The sequence below is a fragment of the Papaver somniferum genome, chromosome 7 (assembly GCF_003573695.1).
Source record: "Papaver somniferum cultivar HN1 chromosome 7, ASM357369v1, whole genome shotgun sequence".
Lineage (NCBI taxonomy): Eukaryota > Viridiplantae > Streptophyta > Magnoliopsida > Ranunculales > Papaveraceae > Papaver > Papaver somniferum.
The window spans coordinates 18,086,264-18,112,784 of NC_039364.1; the positions used below are offsets into that span (position 1 = coordinate 18,086,264).

Genomic DNA, 26,521 nt, shown 5'->3' on the forward strand with positions numbered 1-26,521 from the left:
AATTATTCATCACCCAAGATTAGATCCGGCTGAAAAAAGATATCTGCAATAATTTTTCGATATGTCGTCCACATCAAAACCACAAATTTATCTTGGATTCCAATTCAAACAAGGAAGAGCATGTAATCACACCTTTGCACCGCTCCTCCAGAGATTAGCTCGAAAAGCTAAAGGATGGATGACAAAATATCTGAGTCCAGCTGGAAGAATTGTCCTCATTAAAACCTCCCTAACCCCCACTTCAGACCACCTCATGCAAACACAAAGTATACCAATCAATGTCCACAAACAAATAGATTGTATCACGAGGAATTTTTTCTGGGAACATGATTAGTCAGTTAAAAAGCTTCATCATATTGGTTGGAATAAGGTAACAAAAACAATATTTGAAGGAGGGATCGGCATAAGCAAAAACAGTGATCATAATAAGGCACTTCTTATGAAAAGAATCTGGAATTTACATGAATATCCTAAATCCATTTGTGGAAGTCTATGCAGTTAAAAATATCTCAACCAGCAACCGATTCTACAGGGCATTGATACCATACCGTCTTCCTCCAGCGCTCAATGGAGACAATTAGCATCGCTCGTCCTACCATGCAACAATTGATTATTCACTGTATTGGAAATGGGTTATCAACACCAATAGAAGCCAACTGGATCCCACACTCCACAAACCTAGACCCATCTCAATGTTCTCCTATCCGAAAAGTGGCTGATATCATTGATCCGATCTCTCATAGCTGGAACCAGGAAAAATTAAGCACCCTACCCAATCATACAGCTCAGAAAATAATAAACATACACCTACCCCAACATAGCCCCCAAGACAAAATAATCTGGCACATTCAAAATATGGAAAATACACTACTTCATCAGGATAAAATGTCTAATCCAAGGTCAACCTACTCAAAACCCACTCCCACCTACAAAATTCTAGTGGACATTACTGTGTCCACCAAAAATTCATTTTCTTTTGGAAAGCAATCAATGAGGGTCTACCAACATTATCTCTCCTACATCACATCCATGTGACCGATTCCGACATTTGCCCCAGATGCAACGCTAATCAGGAATCATCGACTCACTTGCTAATCCACTGCCCAACGACAGCTGCAGCTTGGAACACCTTATTCACTCAACTATCAACCTTACAAAACTCCAACTACAACACCACATGTCATTTAACGCCGCAAACAACCATTTCACAAATTCTACAACAGTCAACACCAATATCTGTCATCTCTTCTGTTTGCTTTTTTATTATGGACCTTATGGCGGCCAGGAATGAACTAATATACCGCCAAAAACAGACAACATCAAAAGAAATACTGGCTTGTGCGAAAAAAACAACAACAAGAATATTTCGTGGCAATACAATCCTTAACTCCAGTATTACCCGGAAATTCACCGGTTCTCCACCACTCAAGAAATGCCAAAAGGATTTCGACAATTTCGGTAGGATGATCCACACTAAACTTGGATTGGATTAAGATTAACACAGATGGGGCAGCCAGGGGCATCCAGGATTCGCAGGTGCCGGTTTTATTTGCAGAGACTCTGAAGCGCGAACAATTACGGCTTTAGCCCAACCTCTGGGAATTACAAGTGCCTTAACTGCAGAAACTTGGACTCTACTATTGGCATCAAGAACAACAACAAAAGGTTAATGGCCAAAATTTCTCTTTGAGACAGACTTAGAAACCTTATGCTCTTCGTCACATCCTCTACTGATCCTCCTTGGCATATCTCAAGGATGATTGGATCGAAGAAATAAAGATTAGAATTCGACAGATTCCACAAGCCGCTATCCAACACAACTACAGAGAAGGAAATCAAGCAGCGGATGGCTTGGCCAATCATGCGGCTGGCGGAAGTCAAATGGGAAATCTTTCAACCAAAATTTGGGACCACGCAATTCCGATTTATATTAGTCAAGTTATTTTCCATGACTCTGTGAGTACCACATACCCACGTCCAATTGTAACCTAATTTCTATCAATAAAATACATGCTTCAAAAAAAAAAAAGAAAAAAAAAAAAAAAAAACCAAAATATTCTTTATTCATGTACGTTTGATTTCAACCCACGACTTCGCTATTTTTTTCTCTTTTGTTTTTGACACAACTTCTCTTTTGTTTTGATACAAAACAAGACTTTCGATCGAATTCAAATAACTACAGTTGATCTTTCTTTTTATGAGTAGGGAAAGGTTGGTCGGTGGTTATTATTGATCCCCCAAATTTGAAACTATGGGTGCGCGTTGATTTCTACAACTTGCTTCTATTGATCGATATCTTCTTTTATTTATTTCTATTACCAGTCTTTGACAATCTGTACTTAAGAAAGCTAAACAAGAGAAGGTTCTACGAACGAAAATAAATGTATCGAATCATCAAAATACAAAACAACGAGTTATGAATAAAATGGTTCAGGGTAAATTGGGAATGTAATGAATAAAATAAAAAAGGTTAAGGGTAAATTAGTCTATTACCTAAGTAATTTTTTTAACCTAAAATATATGAAAATTCCGCTTACAAAAGTTGACGGAGGAAGTATGTGTAGAAACCAGTCCTACTCTGCCTATTTCTCACCTTCTCAGTCAAAGACATTAATCTATATAAATAGTTAGCTTGCTACCACAAACCAATTCATTCCTCTTCTGCTTGTTCGTCATCTTTGCGATATCTTTACTCTTCATCACTACTATATCCTTCGTTTTTAGAATTAAAAATGGTTTTGTCAAAGACTGCTTCGGATTCTGATGTTTCAATCCACTCGACTTTCGCTTCTCGATATGTTCGAACTTCTCTTCCCAGGTTAATTTAGTTCCCTTCTCTTTCAGTTTATTAATATATATGTTTTTGTGTATGTTTGTTTTGAATTTCTTTTAGATAAATAAATTTATTTTTGAGACAGTTGCTACGCGGCAGCTTAGGCTGGCAGTGTTTCAACAGTTTGTTTACGCATGGGCTTAGCTAAGTTTGTGTTGATTGTGATCAGGTTTAAGATGTCAGAAGACTCAATACCAAAGGAAGCTGCATATCAGATCATTAACGATGAGCTGATGTTGGATGGAAATCCTAGATTGAATCTTGCTTCCTTTGTAACAACTTGGATGGAACCTGAATGTAATAAGCTTATTATGGATTCTGTTAATAAGAATTATGTCGACATGGATGAATATCCTGTTACAACTGAGCTTCAGGTAATTATATAGTCTTAATTTTATATGTACCAGCAGTAATCTTAATATATTTTCCATTTCGGATGTCAATGTCAGTCTATGTTGTATTAGGCGCGATCCGAGGCGCCAAGCCTAGCGCCCGAGGAAATTTAAAAAACCACAAAGTTGGCCACACTTTGGCGCCTTTTTTCCTAGGCGTCGCACCATAGAGCGCCTATGGTGCCTTTTACAACATAGATGTTAAAGAAGCAGAACTGCTAATTGGTCGATTTGGGTTTCTATATAGAACCGCTGTGTGAATATGATTGCCCATCTCTTTAATGCACCACTGGGAGACTCTGAAGCTGCGGTAGGAGTCGGGACAGTTGGATCTTCAGAGGCGATAATGCTAGCTGGACTAGCATTCAAGAGGAGATGGCAAAACAAGATGAAAGCTCAAGGTAAATCCTGCGACAATCCCAACATTGTCACTGGTGCCAACGTTCAGGTCTGCTGGGAGAAGTTTGCAAGGTACTTCGAGGTGGAGCTTAAAGAAGTAAAACTGAGTGAGGGTTATTATGTAATGGATCCGGAAAAGGCTGTTGAAATGGTGGATGAGAATACCATCTGTGTAGCTGCTATCCTTGGTTCAACCTTGAATGGAGAATTCGAAGACGTTAAGCTCTTGAATGATCTCCTGCTTGAGAAGAACAAGATCACTGGGTACGTTTTGTTTGTTTTTTATTATTACTATTTCCTGGGTCTAGACCCATCGTGGTTAATATTTTGGTTCATTTGCAGATGGGATACCCCAATTCACGTTGACGCCGCTAGTGGCGGATTTATTGCTCCATTTATTTACCCAGAATTGGAATGGGATTTCCGCTTGCCTTTGGTGAAAAGCATAAACGTTAGTGGTCATAAATATGGCCTTGTATATGCTGGGATTGGGTGGGCGATCTGGAGGACTAAAGAGGACTTGCCAGAAGAACTCATTTTTCATATCAACTACTTGGGTGCTGATCAACCCACCTTCACCCTCAACTTCTCCAAAGGTTCCAGTCAAGTTATCGCTCAGTACTATCAACTTATCCGCTTGGGTGTCGAGGTAAGGCTACATATTACTCAAATTTTGTATCCGGATTAGAAAAAATCACACATATGACATACTTTTTATAGCCAAGTTCTTAACCGCGATACACTTTTTTTTTTTTTTTTTGCTCTAGGGTTATCGAAACATCATGGAAAATTGTAGCGAAAATGCAATCGTACTTAAAACAGGTATCGAGAAGATTGACCGATTCAACATTGTATCGAAGGACATTGGTGTGCCATTAGTAGCATTCTCTCTAAAAGACCATACCAATTACACTGAGTTTGACATTTCGGATATGCTACGACGTTTTGGGTGGATTGTTCCTGCTTATACCATGCCACCTGATGCGCAACACATTACAGTCTTACGTGTGTATAAGAGAAGATTTTTCGCGTACTCTAGCAGAACGGCTTGTTTTGGACATAATAAAAGTTCTGCAAGAACTCGACAACACGTCCGCAAAACTTATTGTGAAGATAAATAAGCAGATTTCTGATAATTATGAGAAACAAGTTCAAGAAAATGGGAAAACTTTGGTGAAGAAAACAGAAGTGGAAACTCAGACAGAGGTTATTAATAAATTGAAAAAGATGGTGTTGTCTACTAAGACTAAGGGAATATGTTGATTGGAGATTAACTGATGAATATTTAGGCTTTATTTTCTAGTTCAGTAAGTTTATTTTGAGGATTGATCATAATTGTTTGTCAGTCGGGACTCAGTAGTTTACTGTTTTGCATAGCAAAAGTTTGGAGAGAGTTCATGATGATCCATTTTGAGACGTAGTATATTATTTTAATTTCCAGTATTGATTTTCATTGTAATATGATATTCAATATATGCCAAATATATTTTGAAATAACTTTGATCCTAATAGTTATTTGCACAAATAAATAAATAATTTCTGCTTAGGGATCTAGAAATCTCATTTGATTTGCCTACCGCGTTTCCCAAGGTATATCCCCTGCCAGTGGCTCAATATTTTCTGAAACCTCTGAAGAATAATGACATTGCATAAACAAATCTAGACTTAAGAATGTCTAACTTATTAATCACCACACTTAATTCTGCTTACTGCATTAGACTTGTACAACCACTGCGCGAACTGCGCGACAGGGTAATAAGCTTAAATTTACCCCATGGTATAAATGGAATGTCTGGAATCTCTCTCATCCACCACTGCGCGATCGAACCACTCCAAGACGATACTCCGAAACTCTTGAGTATCAACAAATCAGTGGATGCGATGAGTTTCAAGGTTTTCGTGAATAATGATGATAATCTAAGCAGCCTCGATCTGCTCTTCTTTCGGCCTCTTCCACTGGTGTTAGTGCGTCATTCCTATCTTTTAACGGAATAACACCAATTGAAGAAGCCTATATCCTATGACATCCTTTATCGTTCACTGGGAGTTGATTTCATAGAAGGCAGAGACGAGCACCAAGGATGACGACCACTCGTCCAGGCCCCAACAATCATTTTGATAAACAGGCCGCCCTACTTGTACTGATTCAGTTTGAATTTGGCTCCGGACTGCAGGATCAGTTGCACCTCCCTCCCCTTCAAGACGTTCTACAGTTAAGAGCAGTATACAATTTTTTTGTTAGCAACTAGGATTCAACAGAAAACACAAAATAAAATACAGATCAGTTGCACGTAGGAAGACTGCAGATTTCGTCAATAGGTCAGTAGTGTTCATTTTGCTAGAAATGTATCTTCCATACGACATTATAAAAAGATCCCTTTAAACCAAGCTTCTTGAGAAAAAATTATTACCTTAGAGACGATATAATTTTAAAGGAAAACTCTCTCTTCAAAAATGTCCAACAGCCTCCTTGGTTTCTATTCTTATTTTTGTGAATGAGATTTTAGTAAAGAACAAAGTAGCATAAGGGTGATGTTAGACAGAATGATTCTTATGACTCATGTCTCTAGCGGTGGTTTTATGTTAAAGTCTGCGGGCATCCAACTCAAAATCAATTGGCAGTGAGTGGAGCGGTCCTTCCATATTATATTTTAAGTTCATTAAGTGGATTATATCAATGTGGGACTATTTTTCCTTTCACACGCCCCCTCACGTGTAAGGCCAATCACTGGGCCTCACACGTGGACCTACGTACGAGTTACCAGTCCATTGGTAACAGGTGTACACAGGTTAGTGACTAAATCAGGGGGTAACACCTCGGCCATTATCAGCACTGGCCTACACCCCGGGTGTACAACTGACAAAATCGGTTAAACACTTCGGCCAGTAATTCGGCCTACACCCGGCATGCACAGGTCTGGGTGTGGGACTTAGTTCTGATACCATGATAAAGGTTACGGGCATCGAACTCAAAACTAATTGGAAGTCTGCGGGCATCCAACTCAAAAACAATTGGCGATGAGTGGAACGGCCTTTCCATATTATATTTTAAGTTCATTATGTGGAAATTAGTGATGCGGTGTCCTTTCACATGTTACAATGAGGATTCATGCAACACTACCGTTAAGCTAATGTAAAGCCTATACTTTTTGCAATCACTAGTCCATAGATTTGGCACACTGAACTAAAATATAAACCCAATTATCAGTTGGGTTATATTTTAGTTAATCACATCACAATGTTCATTGAATGCAATCATCTCCAATATCATATATATACAAAAATTATACGAATATCCTCTCAAATTTTAAAGGAGGACACACAAGCTACCATCATCAAAAGTTTAAACGGATACCCAGCCAAATATACAGATGACTCCATCTTTACATGAAGTCATAAACATATTCACAAAAGACAAAATGCGCAAGGAATTTACCAAAACAGCAGCTGCAGCATGAGAAGTTGTCGGGTGTTCGCCGTCCACGTGCATTAGAAAAAGTTAGAAATGCTTATCGGAGGTTACCACTTAAAAGTGATCGAATTTACCAATGAAGTCTCCAACAATCGGTTGAGAATATGCTGGAACCCCAAAGAGATGATACTTTATGAAAATGTTTCGCTCAGCGAAACTATCATTCTCAAAAAAAAAAAAAACCTACAGTAGTTTCTAGTTGATTCTCACGTGAATTTTATAAGTTCAACGAAATTCACGTTGCCAAAATCAGTATAAGAGCGTCCACAAAATCTTCAAAAAATAAAGAATAGATTAGTGACTCTCAAAAGGACAATATTTTTTCTCTCTCATGGCCATTCCCTCTGCAAAACTCAGCCTCACAATCGTTTCAATTCTAGGATTTGAATCAGTCTGTGAGTGTGCTAATTGAACTTCTTCGCCGTCTAAGGACGGATCTTTGATCCTTCCTCTTGGGGCCGAGATTTATTGATTAGTAGAGTTTTTGCTTTCGCTGTGTTTTTGTATTTTATTTCTATGTTTACCGAGAGATCTAAAGAAAGGAGAGAATATTTGATGAAGGGTTTAGACAAATCTCAGTCTACGGAGAGTTCTCGGAAATCAGTCAATTCTAGTGCTGATTGATTTAAAGATATTAATAAACCCTTGAGAAGATTTATTCAACTGGATAGAAAATCTTTTACCATTGAAGAAGACAGTGTTGGTGTTGTAGGGTAATCAAGTTCACAAAACGAGGCAGTGGAGGCTTCAGATCCTGGCTTGCTATAGATAAAAAGATGGTTCATGGATGATCCCATTTTGATGTCTATATCGCAGGGAGAATCTACAAAGGAAATGGTCGAGAGACTGGGAGAAGATGTATATGAAAAATGCAGAGCAATGATGCTGGTGAATACTTAAGATTATCCAGGTTCAAAAAGGATGGAGATGGTAAAAAGTTCAATAATAGCTTTCCTGGAGGAGATAGTAGGGAGAACTGGGCTTTGTTAGTTGAGGTGATGGAGTCTTTTCTAATGAAGAAGAACAACAATTATGTGGGTTCTTTACAGTCTGATTCTATCTTTCCAAAATTGCATCAAGAGGAAACCGTAGATGAAATGGGTATTAGTCAAGATATCTCATAAAACTCCTTGGAGGAAGGTTGCAGGTTTTATCAAAATGAAGATACGGTCCTCTAGATACATTGAGTTTAAAGAAATCAATGCACTAACTGTAGCTTTTGAAATGGAGGAAAAAGAATGGAAGAGATTATGGAGACCAATCATATGGACTCAGAAGGACATAATCATAAAAGTTTGCAAATGGCTTTGGAAAGAGGACAAAGATATTGGTCTAATTTTCACAAAAGAAGGAATTTCTCAAGGTGATCAAGTCACGAAGAAGAAGAAGGAACATGTTCAAAATAATTGTCAAGTGGATGATTATTATAAAGAAATCCAAGGGTTTGTCATTAAGGGTTTACCTAGTAGATTTTGGAATTCTAAGTCTATGATAAATATTGGCAACAAGTTGGGAGATATGCACAAAATCTCATTGGAAACTTTGCAGATTAAAGAACAAAGAGCTTGTCATTTTTTCAGAATATCCATTAATGGTGGATGTCAAGGTGTTCCAGCGGTGTTTCTAATGGAGATGGAAGGAGAAAAGATGGTGTTGCAGGTCAATTGGGATCTGAGATATTCGCCCAATGATCAGCTCTCGGATCTGGAATATGCAAGGAAGGTTCAAAAATTTGATGAGGTGTATCAGGCAACAAGTTTGGAAAATTCAAACTTTTCTTCATCAGCACGTAATTCTCGCAGTCAGATGGGTGGTGAAGATCAATCTAATCCAAAGGTGGTAAGTAATGAAACTATCCAAGGCTATCTTGAAGCCGGTGTGGGTCAAGTAATTAGCGACGATAAAGACGGTGGTTGGATTTTCGTGTCAAAACCTAGAAGAGGTGGGTCTTTGGATCATAATGCAAATACTAATACTTCTTTAAATATACTAGGGTCTCGTTATAGAAGTTTACGTGAAGATGAATATTCTGTGAACGGAAGTATGGGAGACTATAGTAATGATGGAAAAGAACGGGAACTATCAGCCGATGGGAATGTAAGAAAAGAGATGGAAGATGAAGTTTTTCAGCATCTACACTCGACGAAGAATATTAAGAATGGAGAAGAAGAAAATATTAACAAGACTGTTAATTCTTTTGTAACCTTGGCTTATAGTTATGGGCACATCAGTAATGACAATGTCACGTAGAATATGACTCAACTTTTTCTTAAATACAAAGAAAGGTTCAATAGTCATGAGGAGGAGAACGTCGGTAAGGAATTGGAACATGATAATGTGGAGAAGGAAGTTTCAGACCAAAACTGTCTTCCACAGGATGACAGTTCAAGGGAGGAGTATTGGTGATGGATTTTAAAATCTTGAGCTACAACATAAGAGGTCTTAATGATTTTGATAAGATAACTTCTCTTAATAATCTCATTAATAGTCAAAAGTGTGTTGTATGCCTAGTCCAAGAAACTAAAATTATAAAGTTTTCTAATTGGTTCATAAGACAGCTTTGAAATGATGATTCTTTTGATTGGTCATATATTCCTTATGTGGATGCTAGTGGTGGCGTCTTATCTATATGGGAAAGTAATAGATTCACAAAGGAAAATGAAAGAATTGGGTATAACAACATCTCTACTTTGGTAATTAACAAAGTCAATGGCTTTAAATGGGGTATAACTAATGTTTACAGTCCACGTGAATATAATGCTAGAGCAGAGTTTTGGGATGACTTGCAAGAGATTAGACATTGGTGGGCTGGTCCAATTTGCTTTGAAGATGACTTTAATGCAGTTATATCAGATGATGAAAGAAATAAGGGTGAAGCAGACAGTAGGAATTCTGGCTTTCTAAACAGCTTCATTCTTCAACAAGAATTGGTGGATCAATCTTTGGTAGGAGGTGCATATACTTGGTCTAATAATCAAACTGATCCTCTTCTTTGCAGGCTAGACAGGTTTTTATTTAATGTTGAATTTGATGAGGCATTCCCTTCTGCTTTACAAATCGCACTAACTAGGACTGTGTCTGGTCATAACCCCCTTATGTTTATTACAAGTCACTCAATCAGCAGCAAACCATATTTTAAACTAGAAAAAAGTTGGACTGAGCATGAAGACTTTGAGAAGAAGGTTGCTATATGGTGGAATGCAATGCATTACAGTGGTAGTGCTAGTTCAATATTTTTTCTAAAACTTAAAAATCTTAAGTACTTCATTAAGTCTTGGGGTTTGATTCAGTTTGGTGATGTAGGTAGAGATAAAAGAATTCTGACTGAGAAAATTGGGGAATCTCTTAGAAGAGAGTGGAGCTCTTCAACCTGAGCATTTTGAACAAAGGTTGCATCTCAAGTAAAAACTGAAAATGGAGGAAAATCTGAAGCTAGAAAATGGCAACTTAGAGCTAAGGAAAATGGCTTTAAGTGGAGAGATGCTAACACTGGGTATTTTCACAGGATTTCTAGTTCCAGAAAGAAGAGAAACACCATTGCTAAGCTCCAAATAGATGGTGTTGACTGTTTTGATCAAACTGCAATCAAAGAAGAAATCAAGAATTACTATGTGAATTTGTTCTCTGACCAAAGTAGTGTTTTTTCTTCATTAAGTTCTCTGAATTTTCCAAGTGTTTGTGAGGACAAGAAGAATTGGTTGGAAAGAAGTTTCACAGAAGATGAAGTTTGGAGTGTTATAAAAAAATGGGAGTTAATAAATCACCAGGGCCTGACGGTTTTTCAGTTGAATTCTATAAGAAGTGTTGGAAGACTATCAAAGGTGATTTTATGAAAATATTAGATGATTTTTTCAGGTATGGTTCTCTAGAATGGAGACTTAACTATTCTTTCATTACTCTCATTCCTAAAAAAGAAGATTCTTGTACTCCAAAACATTTTAGACCTCTAAGTTTAATTGGGAGTGCTTACAAGATTATCTCCAAGTTGCTGCCTGAGAGACTGAAAACAGTGATGCCTTCACTCATTTCAGATTTTCAGGGAGCTTTTATTCATGATAGACAAATTCTAGATGGTGTACTCATTTCTAATGAGTGTGTGGCTAGTAGAATGAAGTCTAACGTGTCAGGTATCTTATGCAAAATTTATATGGAGAAAGCTTTTGACAATATCAATTGGCAAGCTCTCTTTTGTATTATTCACAAACATGGTTTTGGTGAAAAGTGGATTGGATGGATTAAATGGTGTGTTTCCTCATCTCATCTGTCATTCCTTGTGAATGGTAGTTATACTGAGAAGTTCAAGCCAAGCAAAGGTCTTAGACAAGGAGATTCACTCTCGCCTTATCTCTTTCTTCTTGTGGTGGAAATTCTCTCCAAGTTAATGAATGATGCAGTTGAGAGAGGGCAGATAAGTGGCTTCAAAGTAGCAGAAACTGGAACTATCATTTCTCATCTTCAATTTGCAGATGACACCCTTATCTTTTTGAATGCAGATCCTAATGAAGTTACAATACTTTTCATCATTCTTTCTATATTTGAAGCTTTGACAGGTATGAGACTAAATCTTGAGAAAAGCAATATGATTAGTGTGGGTGCAGATGGTGTTATTGAAGCTCTTGCTAAAGAGTTAGGTTGTAGAACTGAGAAGTTACCAATTAAATACCTTGGTCTTCCTATTGGATTAACTTCAAGAATTGTATCTATTTAGGTTTCAGTTTTGGAAAAGATGGAGAAGAAACTTGCTACTTGGAAGAGAAAGTATTTAAATAAAATTGGAAGACTAGTTCTTATAAAACATTGTCTCTCAAGCTTACGTATTTATTACTTATCTTTGTTTAATTTGCCAGTATTTATGGAAAAGAAGATGGAAGCTTTAATGAGGAACTTTTTATGGGGCACTACTCAAGAGAAAAGAAAAACGGTTTGGGTGGGATGGAAAACGATATGCATGTCAAAACAATGTGGGGGTTTAGGTATGAAAAGCTTAAGAGCAACTAATAAGGCTCTTTCGGTCTAATGGATTTGGAAGTAATCTAAACAAAAGCAAGCTCTTGGGAGAAGGATAATTCAACAGAAGATGCAAGCTTCATAAGGTGTAATTTTACCCAATAGATGATGATGATGCTCAAGGGAGAAGTCTTTGGAGAAATGTTACAAGATTGGTCCCTGAAATTCAAGGACCAATGAATTTTCAACTGAAAAATGGTAAGGGTATTAAATTCTGGTATGAAAAATGGTTGGTGAATGGGTGTCTTAAAGATCTTTTTCCAGTTATATTCAAAGCTTTTCATAATAAACAAGCAACTGTGGCTGATATGATTCATGAAAGCAACTGGATTGGTGTGTTCAAACATAGTGTAAATGCTAATGAACAGTTGGAGTGGGATCTTTTAAGAAGAGATTTTGGAATTGTTCCTTTGCTGACCGAAGGTGATGATGAAATTAAAATTTTCGGAGACAACTTCTCAACTAAGGTGTGTTATGAAGCTATGGCAGGCACTATGGAAGTTTGCTCGTTCAGTAAGCACCTATGGAAGAAAACAATTCCTGCTAAAGTTAGCTTTCTGTTTTGGGCAGTGTTCAATAATTCTTTGCCTACTCGAGATGTGCTGATACACAGAGGAGTGTAAGTTGAAAGTGCTAACTGTGTTATGTGCGGTCTGGTGGACGAAACTACAGACCATTTATTCATTCACAGTTCTAAAACTTTCGAAGTTTGGGACTATTTTATCAAGGCTTTTCATGTCTCATGGCCTGTTCCAGGTAAGGTTTTGCAGCTTTTTAATGCTTGTGAATGGAATGTATTGAATGGCAGGAGTAAGGAAATATGGAGATTACTGCATTTTGCTTTGTTATGGGTTGTATGGGACGAAAGAAACAGTCGAGTTTTCGGAGAAAGGCACAAGTCGGTATATGAGATTATTCTTCACATTAAGCAGATGCTCATACTATGGTGTTGTGAGCAGGACACTTTTCGTTTCATTAACAGTTCGCAAGCTTTTCATAACTAGGAGACTGTAATACACATGTAATCTAGTCAGTTGATGACTACCTTGTATTGGCTTTTGACTGGCTTTTTTCTTAATATAAACTTTTCACTTGCAAAAAAAAATAAAAAAATGAAGAGTCGTGCAATTGTGCGTACGACGTACGTATTTGTTGTAGGGATGCACAGGTACCGTCCCGTCCCATGGAATCGTCCCGGAACCGCAAGAACCATACCGGTACCGTCCCGGAACCGTGATCAGATGGGACAGGTACAAGTACTAAAACTGGTACCGTGCTTAAAGTAGGTGCGAGTAACGGTTCTATGCTATTCCTGTCCCGTCCCGTACCGTAGTACCAAGGATCTATAGCCGTTGAAATTAGGGTTAAATCCTAGCCGGTGATAGCAGGGTTTATACCCCTTCTCCATCGTATTCCCTTCATATCTTGTTTCCTCTCTCAGGTTTTCTTCATTTTCCTCTCAGAGAAGAGGCGAGAGGCCATCGAAGCACCACCATGTTCTAAGTTCTAATCATCATCATCAGTTCTAAGTTCTAATCATCATCACCAGTTTTAAGTTCTCACACCATCTTCTGAGCCACCGCACCACCATCTTCGTTTTCTATTTACTGCAAGATTAACCCTAGAAATCAAATCACCTCCTTCTCATTATCTTGGATCAAAATCATTTTCATTAAAGACAAAATATCATCCTGGTACATCTTCTTCGGGTATAATTAACAAAACCTAACATTTTCCATAATTTCATTTTGTTTTTATTCATGTATCCTGGTTTACTTGTCTAATGATTTAATTGAAAGGGTTCAAATCGTATAATTTGGGGTATATATTGTGAAATTGCAAATGAGATATGGATAAATAGGGAATATCAGGGTGTATTTCTCTACTTTGGGTTTGTAATTTTTAAGTTAATCTTGTCAAGTGTGGTAAAAAATTGTTGGTCTGTGAGATTTTTTGCCTTTTGTTGAAATGGGGGTTTGTTGTCTGGCTATGTGTAGTATCTGAATGTTGGTTGTTTTAATGTTCTAACTCTGGTGTTTTTTAACTTGTTTTTTTCATTTCAAATGGATGCAAATGCAACTCAAAGTCAAGCTGCAACTGAAGTTGGTTCCTCTATTGACCCAACATTTGCACCTGTACCTTCTGCTGATGCTCAGCAAGCTGCTCAAGGAGATACAGATGAAGCTACAACTCCTGCTGTTGATGTAGCCAAGAAGACGAAATCCAGTTCAAAAGCGTGGAAGGATTTTATAAAATTAGATGAGGAATGGGCACAATGTAAGCATTGTCACAAGAAATTGAAATCCGGTAGTCAAAAGAATGGTACGTCTGGGTTATGGAAAAACTTGAGGCATTGCACCCAGAATCCTAATAAGAAGAAGGTGGAAGGACAACAATTATTGATGTTTGAACCCCAAAGGCCAGGTGAGGATAGTAAATTGATTGCATCAAGAAGCGTGCACAAAGGCTCTTGTTGTGTTTATCATTGTTGATGAGAAGCCATTCAGAATTGTTGAGGGTGAAGGGTTTAGGGCCTTTTGTCAAATTTTGGAGCCTAGATTCAAAATGCCGAGTTGTATGACCATTTATAGGGATTTGTTACAACTCTATTTCGATGAGAAAGTTATTCTGAAACGTTACTTTGCATCTACCAAAATGAAGGTATCCTTGACAACTGACACATGGACTTCACCTAACAATTATAACTACATCTGCGTAATTGTTCATTTTATTGATCAAAATTGGAAGTTACAAAAGAGGATCATCTTGTTTTGTCAAATTGAAGGTCACATAGACAGTGATATTGGTCAAATGTTAGAAATATGTTTATTGGATTGGGGTCTTGAGGATGTGTTTGGGGTTACTCTAGACAATGCTAGTGCTAATACGAAGCCAATTGAATATTTGAAGTAAAGTGTGATTGGTTGGGCTTCATCTCCAGTTAGAGCCGAATATTTGCACGTAAGTTAGTTTTTCTGGTTTGTTCATTTCTAAATTCTAATATTTGCATGTAACACTGTAACTTTTCAATGCATGTGTTTAATTCAATGTACGTGTACATTTCATTTCTGATTTGTTCACTTCACTCTTACCAGGTCAGATGTGCAGCTCATGTTCTTGCCATTGTGACAAGAGATGCAGTCAGACTCTACAATAAGTCGATATGTAGGATCAGGTCAGTTATCAAATATGTAACTAGATCTCCTGCTAGGTTGAATAGGTTTAAAAATTGTTGTGAATTAGAAAAGATTGAATATAATCAAGGTTTGATCTTGGATGTGAAAAGTAGATGGAATAGTACTTATTTAATGTTAGAAGCTGCTGAAAAGTATGAAAAGGTTTTCAAAAGGTTAGAAAAGCATGATAGGGACTTTAGACAGAAGTACATATTTGAAGAATCAAGGAAAGATGATTTACCTGATACTGATAATTATGACATGGAAATTGATAATGCTTTTGAGGATTACTCTAGTTCTGAATCTGAGGGGGAATTTGAGGATGATTTTAATAAAAAGGGGAAGAAAAAGACTAACAGCAAGAAGAAAAAGCCTCGTCAACATGCTCCATATGAAGAGGATTGGAAATATGCTAGAGGTCTTCTGAAGTGCTTAAAGATATATTTTGATGCTACTGTTAGATTTTCTTCCTCCACAACTGTTACAACTCCTGGTTTCTTGTGGGAAGTAGTACTCATCCATGAACAGTTAGTTGAGTTTAGAGATAATGCAACTAATGATCCATTTATTGCTCGTATGGCTGATATTATGTTTAGAAAGTACAATTTTTATTGGGGTGCTTATGAAAAGATGAATTATGTCTTGTTTTTCGCTCAACTGTTGGACCCAAGAGAGAAGGAGAAGGGTTTAGAATTCGCTCTTCAGTGTTTATATGAGCAAGACCTTGTTAGGGTTAATACAGTTATGAGACAGGTCAAGAGGGACTTTAAGATACTCTTTGAAGAATACAAGTCGTTTCATTCAATTAATGAGGAGGTGCCAAGTTCATCTAGTAGTGTTGTAGTTGAGAACTCAGTTATTGCTCCAAATGATGGTCGACTTGCTACTCTTCAGTCAAGGAAGAAAAGGCATAAGAAGAACCAATCAGCTATTGAGGCAACAATAACAGAGTTGGATATGTACTTAATGGAAGTGTTTGATGAGTCTTAATCGGATGGGAACAATACAGGCAAGTCTAGTTTTGATATTATGGCTTGGTGGAAGGATAACAATAGCAGGTATAAGATGCTTTCATGTATTGCAAAGGATATATTAGCCACGCCGGTGTCTTCGGTTTCCTCTGAATCATCTTTTAGCACCGGAAAGCGTGTGCTTAGTCCATGGAGAAGTTCTTTATCTCCAAGAACAGTTGAGGCTTTGCTCTGCTGTCAAAGCTGGTTAAGCAAACCCATTGATCTTGATCTTTTAGCTGATTATGTACCAGATGATAACTCCAAGGATAAGTAAGGTAATATAAACTTTTCTTTGTTTGATTACTATTTTAGTATTAATGTGTTTGTTCGATAATACCTTGATGATTACTCCCTGTTCTTTCTGAACAAGAACATTACCATTGGGTTTTAAGTCTTACTCTTCATGCCTTATGTTATTTGCTGACAATCAAAGACCCACATTCACACCTGATAAAGCTTAGAATGTCAATGTATTTTTTTTTTATTATTGTCCTTTAACAGAGATTGCTGGTTATCTGTTCATGTTGTTAGATTTCAACTCATGCCTTGGGTGTTGCAGACATCTTGGGTGTGGTTCAACTGTCAGAGGTCTTGGATGCTTGATGCTTGGAGATGGAGTTCGTTTTTTGTCGCTCCAAACTTATGAAAGTGGTCAATTGCCAAAGCCGAACTGCCGAAATGTTGTTTTTTTTGCTTTGCTTTCTGTTTTTTCTAATTGAACTCTTAAACATTTGATGTTGTTGAACTTAGAAGTTCAAAGATTTTTCTTAAAGTATGTATGAATTCAGGTCTTAACACGCTTAAGTCTTAACAGTTAAAGTTTTTAAACTTAGAACTTTCAAGATTTTTTGTTTTGCTTTCTTGTTTTTTTTTTACATATGCAGTAATCAGTATGCAGATATGCTACAGGTAAAGAACCGGTCCCGTCCCGTCCCGAATTAAACAGGTACAGGTCCCGTACCGTACCGTATTGTACAGGTACAAGTACAAGTTACAGGTACCGGCCATAGGGAGGTACAGATACTGAACTAGGCAAAAACCCGTACCTAATCCTCCAGATACTGTGGCTTTTGTATCTGTCTTGTTGATTTTCGCAGTGGAATGGGTTGAGTTATTTCATCGATCTCTTCTTCTTCTTCTTCTTCTTCTTCTACTTCTTCGGTATTCTCAGTGTTTTCATTATTCTCTTCTTCTTCTTGATTAACATCATTGTTTTCATTGGTATTGATGATTATGGGTCATTCGCCTTCATCAATTACTTGACCCCATCTCATGTGAAACATTCCTGGATCCCTACTTGGTCCATCATTAGTTTCTTTCTAGTTCCAGTTTGCTTTTTCATCGAATTAAATAAGGAATCTATGAAAATCACAAAATGCAACCAGTTTATTGAGTACAACATACATGTACTACTAAATTGTATAGTAAAAATGAACTACAATGTTAAAATAAGTGATGAATATATGAAAATATTAAAATTTAACAAGTTTTTTTCAGAAAAAATATATATGTACTGTTGAATTATCCTGTAAAAATCAACTACTATGTCAAAATAAGTAAAGATCTATGATAAAACACATATGTACTGCTGGATCATACTGTAAAACTGAACTACAAAGTCAAAATAAGTGTTGAATTCATGAAAATAAGAAAATTTAGATATTTCCTTCGGAACAACATATATTTACTACTGGAACATATTGTAAAAAATCAATTGCAATGCCAAAATAAGTGATGAATCTATAAAAATCACATAATCCTACCATTTTTTTTTCAGTACATCATATATGTACCGTTAAATTACACTATAAAATCAACTACAATGTCAAAATAAGTGATCAAAATAACAAAACTCAACCAGTTGTTTTAAGTACAACATATATGTATTATTGGATAATGTTGTGAAAATCAATTGCAATGTCAAAATAAATGATGAATCTATGAAAAATCATAAAACCCAACCTTTCAGTATAACGTATATGTACCGTCGAATCATACTGTGAAGATCAACTACAATATCAAAATAAGTAAACTCAACCAAATTTTTCAGTACAACATACAGTAATATTGAATTTATTAACATAAGATAATTTTACAAGTTTCTTTTCAGTACAACATATATGTACTGTTGGATTATACTATAAATATCGACTTCAACGCGAGATAGGTGTTGAACCTATCAAAATAAGAAAATTTTACCAATTTTTTCAACACAAGATATATGCACTGCTAGATTATATTATCATAATCAACTGAAATGTCAAAATAAGTAATAAATCTATTGAAATCGACAAAATCCAATAAGTTTCTCAGTACGACATATATGTACTGCCGGATAAATCTGTAATTTTTTTTCTACATGTAGTTCTTGTGTGTGATCACAACTTCTACTGTGTTACTATGCTGTGCGTTCTCTTATACTCTTGGATCTTATTCTCGGCGTCATTCAATCAAGTTTTTGATCGATTTATTCTTATTGATCCATGAAATATTGTTAGAACAACAAGAAAATAAAATTGGAAGCAAGAACCCTAATTATGGACGAATCGATGAAAAAACGATATATCTGAAGAAGGTTCCAACTACTCATTTAAATCTGCAAGATATCTTATGAATTTTAGTCTTGAATATCACAGACTATGTATGGAAAGAGGAGAGAGATTGGATATTTATTATTATCATCGCACGGATGGAAAGTAGGGATAGTTAGGTAATTTGATATTTATGGATCTTAGATTAAGTTTAATTTCTGGTTGGACCCTACCATAACTATTTATCTGGGCCTAAGGCCAAACAACAAATTTTACTTAATTTAGATCTCTTAGTACTAGGCTTAGGAGTTAGGACGACTAGACTGGAGAGTCTAAAGCCCAATAACTCTGGGTATAGACGGTACTTCCTATAATTGTTAGGGGTAAAGCCACTTTTACTAGAGTGAAAGCTGATTTTGGGGTGGATTAAGAAAAACTTCTCCCACCATTAATAATTATCCTTTTGTTTTGGTTTTCCATACCACTCTTGCTAACGAAAAATAATTATTAGATGGCGCAACCCAGATTAAGTGCCTTACAATTTTGAAAGACACGATTTCGACGACAATGGAATTCACAGTTACGTTTTTTTTTTTGTGCTTTTCCACCTTTTATTTAACCTTTTCAGATGGTGGCGCAACCAAAGTGCAAAGATAATTGTAGGAGCCTGGAGCTAAACTGTATAGGACAAATCATTAGTTCCCACACATCTGCATTTCAAAGTTAACCCTTAAGACTGACATGTTCGTGTAAGTCATTCCTCAATTAAATGAGCCTAGTTACTTCATCAAACGTTGACAAAAGCTATGGTGAAAAGATCTCGATCTCTAATGAACAGATTTTGGTTGTGCACGCACCTCATCTAAGGTTGCATTCAAGTCCTCTTGTAATTAGGCTTAATTATGATAAGACAGTTATTTTCAAATCCACCCTAATATCAGCTTTCCCTATATTAAACCCCCTATTAATTATCCAGATCTTTCTTTTCCATTTATTTTATCCCTCTTCGAACATGTACTCTGGAGGAGATTAGATTGCTAGCAGACAAGAATAAGAGAACAACAGATCTCGCAACCCACCCAGGTCTGTCTCTCTAATGGCTACGACGCTTTTTGATTCCTGAGTTATTTTGTTTTGTTTGAGGACATGTTGCGTCTCAAGGGGTTGGGATGTCATGGGATACCAACACTGATTAGGAATCTTAGTTAATTTAGGAATGAGTTATTTGCTTAGGATTCAATTTCGGTTCTTTACATATATTCATAGTTTTGTTCTAGGATTTGTTCTTTAAAATCAATCATTGTAAGAGAAAGCTTTGCTTACTTGGTGGCTAACCCCCAATTCAAAGGATTTCTATGGTTTTTCTATCGTTTTCAAAGGATTTTTGTCGTTTTTGTGTCGATTCCTAACAGTTTAAGGTGTGCATCTCAACAGTTAAGATATTGATTTTTCCCCTCCTTGTGTCGTCAGTACAAGGTGTCAACCGGGTGACGCAATGTACATACAACCAATATATGCAAGAATTTACCTACTTATCTTTGTATTGTTGCTATACTGTTTACTGTATCTATATTAATGTCCAAACATGATTCAGTGCACGTACAGACAGAATTTACACAAAACATTATAGTTTGAAAGGACGAGTCTTAATCTATGATGTAAATGTGTCTGCAACGGTATCCTTGTTTTTATGGTTCAACATAATTATAGATAGCGAAGTGTTCTTGCTGTATAGTGTCTAGGAATTAGGGATTGATTACTAAATCACCTCCTTGGCATCAGACGAATAGTATCACATTGCTGATACCCTAATCTTTGTTTATAGTGTCTAGGCATTAGAGATTTAATGATTTTGAAACTTGTTTGTTTCCTCCTGTTGATAGTTACCTGGTTATGCCAGCTTAGTTGCTAAGGAGTATAAGTCTTTGTTTCCTTTTCCTTTTTTTGTTTCCAGGATGAAGTTTCTTGATACCACAAATGCAACCAAAGCAGATAATAGCATTGACGGCTTCCGCATGCGTATGATATCTAGTTATCGGAAATGCACTCCAGATCTCATATTGGATGAAATTGAGAGGTCTAGCAAACAGGAGGCATGTCGGGAGAAGATGCTCAGGTTTAATCAAGCAAATCTTGCTCGCCAGTTAAAATTGATAACTGGTGCCTGGAAGTTGCTGGATGAGGGGCAGCCTGGGACAACAGATGGTTCTGATATAAAGGGTGAAGCTGAATTAACTGACACTTAATCGGAAAGCCATGACCGCAAAATTATAAAGTCAAAGCTTGCTCGCCTGTTAAATCCAATAACTGGTGCCTGGAAGTTGTTGTCCGAAGAAACTCCCACTTCAAAGAAGCTGCAGTTGGAATGTGATGAGCACAAAATTATCAAGTTAACTAAAGTCAGATTTGTTTACAAGGTAGGTTACTTCTACATAGGTTTCACTACTGGCACCCTTGAAGGCCGTGTAAATGGGTTCCTATATAAATCTGACAGTGGGCATTTCCAAATAGATATTTTGTATGAGAAGATAAATAATGCTTTCTCTGCCTAGTTGAAGACGATATGAGGCTTTTCTGGACTTTTCCATCGATGCTCAATCTTTATGTGGATATCCAATTGATAAGTTAGAAATGAAGTACAGATTTCAGGGAGAACTTTCCGGAAACAATCATCTGTCAAGCTTTTACCTGACATTATTTTCCCTAGTTCGCCTCGAAGAAGAACCCTCCGTTATGGCCAAGCTGTGCGACATCGAGATTGTTAATCTGGCAGTGGCTGAACATGGGACAATTGAAATGTCAGTTATACTGAAAGCCTTCAAGTCTGATATTCTTCAAATCAACTCTATTTCTGTGGACTCACTTGCTGTCATAAAACATGAGCTTGACGCAGCAGGCGTCAAGTTCTATGGGAACAATCTCCGTAAAGATTGGAAGGTGGTCATTCAAGATATTATAAATAATCCGGGGAATTTCATAAAGAACGGTGGATGGGACAACTATGATCTCGAGCAGGATGGTACTACTTTAGACTACTACTCGGATTCATCCCACGACGAGTACTGTTTGAACTACTTGTCGGATATCCAATTAGATTGCTTGGAGACCCAATTAGATAGCCCTTTGGATACTTAATCGAATCCGTCTGCACCCAATGAAACCGTGGGTTTTAAACCGAACCCGTCCATAATGGGTATATGGTTGTGAATGTAAAAACCCGATATGGATGTATCAATTTATGATTTGATGCTAAAACCGACCGAATCCGCCCGTAAAACCCAACAGTATTGTCGTGGACAACTTGAGACCATCTTCAACGCAATGAGAATGTTTGTCAAGTTTGTAGTATGCTCTTCACTAGCCTTCAAGAACACAATAACATCATCTTTTAATTGCATATGATTATAACGCACCCATCACTCGCCGGCTAGTAACCACTTATATCTTGGGAAGCTGCCTTTTTTATCATGAGACGATGAGAGAAAAAATCTTTTATGGTAAGGATCGGCTCCCGTTATCGTAATATTTTTGAAATTCCACATGAGTACGTATCACGAATTCAAGAATTACATTCAATATAAGTAATAGTATCAATTCTCATGCAAGTTCTTTCTCTTCTTCAACCATTTCTAGAAAATCCATCTCTACTCTAGCTTTTTAAGAAACTCATTTTTTTTCTTCACAGATTTAAGTGGGCTTGGAGAAATTAGGACTTGAAATGAATCTGTACGTTAACTATCAACAGCAATATACAAGGGGAATTTATCTTTCCTTCGGATTTCAAGTTTTGGTTACACTTTAATTTTCAGTAGTGTCAAGTGTTAACCAACAATAACTTGTTGCTTGATATATATTTCATGTATGAATTACAGTAAAACAAAACACATATATATACTTCTTCTATGTCATCAAATTAACTTAGTCCTATCCTATATATATGTATTGGCGCTTCATCATTGCTCCCCGTCTCTTTCAATAAAATCAACTCTTAGTGACTGAAGAAAGGTCAGGCATTTAAGGTCATAGGGTATGGACTCCTTCAATTTGTCGCACTTCCATATTTCTAATGTCTTGAGAGAAGTCCATGATCGTAAATCTGGTAGAGATGTTAAAAGAGGGCAATGATGCAATAGCAAATGGCAGAGGCTGTTTAGATCATCATCGTAACGAAAACCTAGAAACTCATCGCATCCACTGATGTGCAGATACTCGAGTTTCGGAGTATAATCTTGGAGTAGTGGTGGTATATAAATTAAATCTTTAACATGGACAATAGTAATGGATGTGAGAGATTCCAGACAGCCTCCTCCTCCTATACTGGGGGGGGGTGGGGGGGGGGGGGGGGGATAATCTTGTTACCCTGTCGTTGGTATAATTTAATTCCAAATCCTTAAGAGAAGAAAACAAAGTAGATGGTATGCTTCTCAATTTTTTGCACCCTTCTAGTTTCAGTACCTTAAGAGAAGGGAAAGACTTACAGGTTACACAATTTTTTGCACCCTTCTAGTTCAATTTTTTGAACCCTGAATCCAACGATAACCAGTTTTCTCAAATTAGACCCTCCAACACAACCTCGTCATTTATTTTATCATAGTCATCATGTTCCCTACGTAATCCCCAATTCAGATATAATTCCTTCATATGCTGCTTGTCTTTTAATTTTGCTCTCTTCGCATTTTCCGTTGCCTCTCACCTCTTTCACGTTTTTGTTTATAATTATGGTTAATGATTTATTTAGATTAGATATAAATGACTAGGTTTATATAGTTATTAGATTAGTTTTAATTTAAATTAGGATAAAGTGTAAATTAGTTATTCAAAACTAGTCATAAAAACCCAAGGTGACCAAACTTGTGGTACAAAAACCCCACACAAATGTTGGGATTCATTAAAACTCCATCTTAAACTAAATTGATACAAAAACCCCAAATTGTAAAAAATTGATACAAAACCCCCAAATTTCAAAATTGGTTTAATCAAATTTTATGATGAAACCAAAAATTGGTTTCGTCAAATTCTACGAGGTTTCATCAAATTTTAATTTTATGATGAATCCAAATTTTGGTTTCATCAAAAATTTGTTTTTTGGGGTTTTTGTGTTACTTTTGTTTGGCGGGTTTTTTTGTGGATGGATAGTGACACCTTTGGGGTTATAACTCGCGGACCGGTTAGCATTTTCCTAATTTTAGGACACGCCTTATAAGTATTGGGAGGTTGGCCCGATCAAACCATGGTCCCAAAAAAAGAACCTTGATTTTGGGCATACTGAAATCTTACTAGGCATACTGCATAAAGACAAAAAAGGTTGTAAATGGCAAAATCAGATTACCCCTTAACCAAAAATTTTTTAATGGCAAATCTGCCCTTTACGTATTAGTGTTAGTAATATTGATTAGTGATTACATATTTTGTTTAGTGATTAAGATAATTTTCAGAATTATAAAGGTTTTTTAGATGATTTTTTGGATCATGGTTCGGCGAAACAAGTTGAGGTTCGGCTCACATCTATGAGACGAATCTACCAATTGATGAACGGTTCGGCTCACTGAATTTGTTTACTGCATGCGCCGAACCTATAATTTTCAATTCCAACCCTTTTGCTAGACACTAGTTCGGCTTATATGAAAGTTTCATAATAAGCCGAACAACATCCTGAATAGCCCGGAAAAAAAAAACTGGTTCGGCTTATATTTCGAAAATCGTATGAGCCGAACATCAATTTGTTATTTTTTGGGTTAAAATATTGTTATTGGTTCGGCACATATTGAGAATATTGTAATAGCCGAACCTCGTAAATGTGCTAGGTTCGGCACATATTATGATTATCGAATACGCCGAACCCCTATGCATCTCTATATGTGACTAGGTTCGGCTTGAAATTTCATGCCGAACTGTTCATATACACTTACAAGAAGCTTTTGTGAAGAACATTTCGGCTAAAAACGCAACTCAATTTTGAGCCGAACCCAACACTATAACCGTCATTTAATCGATGAAAAACAACAACTAGGAGATTGGGTTTATAAAACTTACTTTCTTATCCTCATTTCCGGAGTTGGATATGCAGTTGGTTCAATTTCTGGTTCAATTGGTGGTTGATTTTCAGTTTCTACACCTTCATCTTCAATTGGTTCTTCTTCTTCAATTGATGGATTAAAAGACGATTTAGTTTGCCTAGTCCCTGCTTTTCTTTGTACGAGTCATTATGTGGTTGAGTTTAATCGACGATCAAAATTTTACGAATCGACAATTAATCACGATGATGAATTTTTTTTTTTTACGCAGGAGGGGGAGGAGTTCGGCGAGAGGAGGAGGAAGAGATGTTAAGGGAAACTAGTTTTGATTTTTTAGAAAACTGATTTTAAATTTTTATATTAAGGATATATAGGGAATTGAACTACCCAAAAGTACCCCTTATAAGGTCATCCAAGATGGGACAATTGTTTCGTATACCTAGAAAGATTTAGGTATGCCCAAAATCAGAGTTCAAAAAAATGCATGGTCCCCGAGAAAAACGTTCGAAAAGTCATGATTCATGAATACTGTCATGAATCTTGGGCCCATTCGGTCATTTGAAGTTTGGTAAGCTTTAAGCCAAATTTTCAATTCTTATAATTTTTTAGGCCCAAATCAGGTAATACCTTTAGTATAAATAAAGAATAAATACATGATGTTCTTTCTCTACTACGAGGAAAAACCCTAAGTTTTAACTATGGATATGGATAGTTTGATTCTTCGTGTTAAAAGCATGCAGCTTGATGGTGAAAGAATGGATAGCTTGATTCTTCATCTTAAGAGCATGCAGCTTGGTGAGGATGTATCATCACCGATAAGCACTAAAAGCTACGGTGTTGATTTTCCAACGGAGGTATTGTACGAGATCTTCTTTCGTTTTCCATCACTAAAACCGGAGCGTAAATTCAGGTGTGTATCAAAGTTATGGAATTCTCTTGTATCTGAACCATCTTTCATGAAAAAAATATCCAACAGTCTCATTACTCATTAGTTCGATTCCATGGATCTTGATGTGCGATCCCTCGAACATACAAGCCCAACTCTGTCTAAATCAAGACACCCACAAATTCATAAATCGTTATGATAGTGGTTTATCCTTTGATTTCCTTTTACATACAAAACCATTCAACGAACAAAAATTAAAAAAACTGTGCATCCTTGACGAAACATTGGATCTCCCTACCTCCTAGACCACGTAATGGTTCGAAAGAAGGTTATCATTGCACCAAATTAGTATGCGAACCAGCGTCACTTGGTCAATATTCTATATGCAACTTCAAGGTGGTCAGTGTCTATAATGATAAGTTGCATAACCTCATCTTCCAAATCTTTTCTTCTGACACTTGTGAATGGAAAACGTTTCAATGTCCTAAAGGTATATGGGGGCCTTATCTATGGCATGATTGAAATGGTTATCCGTCATGGTGTCTTATATTGGACGGCTCAAGTAAATCGAATTGATTATGAAAGGATCTTGTTAGGTTACTGTACTCTAGAAAACAACGAAAATGATAGGGATCGATGCAGGTCAATGGTTCTTCCTTCGAAGAAAGATCATTCCTACAGAGATGATGATGATGGTAAGTGTTCTACAGTTTCTTTGGGGAGTCAGAAGGTTCCATCTATTATGGCCAAGTCGAACAGACGATTGATTATAAGGCTTTTCTCACTGTGTGGCTGATT

General features: G+C 36.7%; 1 pseudogene; it reads left to right on the forward strand.

Moving 5' to 3' along the window:
• Positions 1 to 2,667: 2,667 nt before the first annotated feature.
• Positions 2,668 to 5,133, forward strand: LOC113296505 (annotated as a pseudogene).
• The last annotated feature ends 21,388 nt before the right edge of the window (positions 5,134 to 26,521 follow it).